This window comes from Lipotes vexillifer, unplaced genomic scaffold (assembly GCF_000442215.2).
Source record: "Lipotes vexillifer unplaced genomic scaffold, Lipotes_vexillifer_v1.1 scaffold1300, whole genome shotgun sequence".
In the NCBI taxonomy this organism is placed as follows: Eukaryota; Metazoa; Chordata; class Mammalia; order Artiodactyla; family Lipotidae; genus Lipotes; species Lipotes vexillifer.
The window spans coordinates 1,412,502-1,415,826 of record NW_006795011.1 but is presented as its reverse complement, the minus strand read 5'-3'; positions in this window follow the sequence as shown (position 1 = coordinate 1,415,826).

Sequence of the window (3,325 nt, the reverse complement as noted above, 5' to 3'; positions counted from 1 at the left end):
CCGCCTTCATCCTTGGCCATCATGAAACACACCACACTGCTCTTTCTAATGTGCTTCCAGCTCAGAGTCTCTTCGCTGACTCTGATTTGCCCACAACAACTCAGGTTACACCTATGCTGTCAACAAGTATTGATTCTTTCTGAGCAAAATTACGACTCCGAATACCTTTCACTTTCTAACTTCTGCCTTCCTTCCAGCGATAAGGAGAGTGGGGAAACTCTAAGCTGGACCGAGCCCAGAATCCCAGAACCTATGCTTGGAAAAGTTGGGTGCTCCTCCGGCCGTCTCTTCAACCAAACTGAATCCTACCCCTCCCATATTGAGGGTATCCCACACGGGGTTCCATGTGTCTCTGCTACTGAACTGAGCTGCACTGTTAAAATAGCTGCTAATATTTTAGCTTGGTTGTTGAAATGTATCTTGACTTCCCTACCTTTTTCTACTTTTTGATGAATCCTATTTTAAAAACTAACATTTTTCACTGACCCCCTCTGATTCATTACTCCATTTTTCTCTTCACAAATTCTTTCAATAGCTTTTAATAGAAATTGGATTTCCCTTAACGTAGCTTTCCTTTCTGTTTAAGACACTAAATAATTTCAAGGTACGGTGGGTGACAGGGACTATATTTGTACAACAGGATTAAAACAACAACACACGAATTTACTCTTGTTATTCCAACAAACAGAAGTCACTTTAGATACATATTTATCGAATGACTAATATGCTGAGAACACACCACTGAATCAAACACTGTCCCTGCCCTCAGGGAACATATGCTTAGTGAGGGAAACAGGTACATTCCTTCTACTGGAGTGAATAAATATGCCCGAGTTAAAGGAAAATCTTGTTTCCAAAATAGCCTTGATCTCTTTGGAGGAAAGGTTTATATAGACTCTCATAACTAAATGATCCTCAAAAAGCTTCTCATTGACCAGAAAAATATTGTCATTCAAGCATTTTTAGTAATAGAGTTTTGGGATTTGAAATCATTATAAAGGTTCCATTTCTTGCTCTAAGTTGACATCTTTCAAAAAATAAGTGTTGCCATATATACAAATATGTAGGCATTTTTTATACTTTAAAAATGGACTGACTGGGACTTCCCTGGTGGTGCAGTGGTTAAGACTCCATGCTCCCAATGCAGGGGGCCCAGGTTTGATCCTTGGTCAGGGAACTAGATCCCACACGCCACAGTGAAGATCCCGCGTGCCTCAACTAAGGCCCGGCGTGGCCAAATAAATATTTTTTTTTAAATGAACTGACTAATGCCAGGAAAAATTGTTTCTTTTTTTTTCTTCTCTGCGGCAGTTTTGTTTCAATTAGTTAGGCCAGGCATTGGTAAACTCTAGCCCCCTGACCCAGTCTGACCCATGACCTGCTTTTGTAAATACAGTTTTACTGGAACGAGGCGCATGTATTTGTTTACGTATATTCTCCTTGGCTGCGTTCATGTTGCAGAGACAGAGTTGAGCGGTTGCAACAGAGACTGAAGTGAATTGAACTGCGGCTCCCAGAAAGATATGTTGAAGTCTTAACCCCTGGTATCTGTGAAGGTGACCTTATCTGGAAATATGGTCTTTGTAGTTGTAATCGAGTTAGGACGAGGTCATAGTAAGTTAGGGTGGGCTTCAAATCCAATGACTGGTCTCTTTATGAGACAGAAGATGGGGATTTGGATACAGAGACGTACAAACAAACAAGAAAATGGGCCATGTGACGTTGAAGGCAGAGATGGAGGAAGGCAGCTACGAGCTAAGGGTGCCAAGTGTTGCCAGCAGCCACCAGAAGCCGGCAGAGACGCGGGGAATAGATGCCTCCCTAGGACCTCAGAGGCAGCATGGCCCTGCCGGCACCTCGCTTCCATACTTCTTGCCTCCAGAACTGAAAGGATAAATTCCTGTTGATTCAAGCCACCAAATTTGTGATATTTTGTTACTGCAGCCCTAGGAAACTAATACAGAGGTCTGATGGCCCCACAAAGTCTAAACGATTTGCCATCTGGCCCTTTACAGAAAAAAAAAATTGCCCATGTCTAAGTCAGACCACACATATTTCCATTCTGTCTTTTTCTTTGCCCCTTTGGACCTTTGAATGTAAAGAGTATTTTCTTTACTATACAGTCCATGACACAGTTTTTCAGTCTTGCAAATCAGATAAGTCAATAAGTTCTTTAAAGTAATAATATGAACATACGTCATCAGTAGCAAAGATGCATACTTGCAATAATGTTACCAATGTTTAAAAATCAATTCCAATTAAATGTTAATAAATTAGTAAAAATCAAAAGAAAATTTTATGTATTCTTGAGCTTTATAGAACATCTCCAGCACAAAATATCGGACTTTTCTTTATTTGTGAAGCAATTCTAAAGTGCCATGAAGAATCAAGATAGAGTATTCAAATACACCATCAAAGAAAAAGACATTTTGGGCTTAGAGCTTCCAAACAATAAAAAATCTTTCGCATCTCTTTCCGGTTTGGCACATGGTTCAAACTCTTCAAGGATTTGATTTACACTGTAACGTTTGCAACTACTGATGTGCTTCTGATGAAAGTCAGTGCGTTCAGTGTGACTTCAAAAGGCAGTTTTCTTAGATTAATATCCCATGGAAATGACGGTGTTTATTAGAATATTCCAACCTTTTGTCTATATCTATAATTTCTTCTGTTTATATTTACTATTAATCTTGTGATTTACACAGTTTTAAGAATCACATCCATAAAGGATATTGGGAAAATTTGTTGTGTGAGGCCAGTGTGATAATTTTTTATTTGATATTAAAATTATGATATTAATTAAGATACTGGGAGTTTGGGGTTAGTAGATGCAAACCATTACATTTAGAATATGGGTAAACAACAAGCTCCTACTGTACAGCACAGGGAACTACATCCAATCTCCTGGGATAAACCATAATGGAAAAGAATATGAAAAAAGAATGTATGTATGTGTATAACTGAGTCACTCTGCTGTACAGCAGAGATTAGCACAATATTGTAAATCAACTGTACTCCAATAAAAAAAAGTGTAAAAAAATTTCTTTTTAATTAAAAAAAGGGCAGTTTTCTGCATTATCTCCTGCACTCAAAGCTGAAGACGAGAAGGTTAAAAAAATGCAGCTGCTCGGGCTTCCCTGGTGGCGCAGTGGTTGGGAGTCCGCCTGCCGATGCAGGGGACACGGGTTCGTGCCCCGGTCCGGGAGGATCCCGCGTGCCGCGGAGCGGCTGGGCCCGTGAGCCGTGGCCGCTGGGCCTGCGCGTCCGGAGCCTGTGCTCCGCAGCGGGAGAGGCCACAGCAGTGAGAGGCCCGCGTACCGGAAAA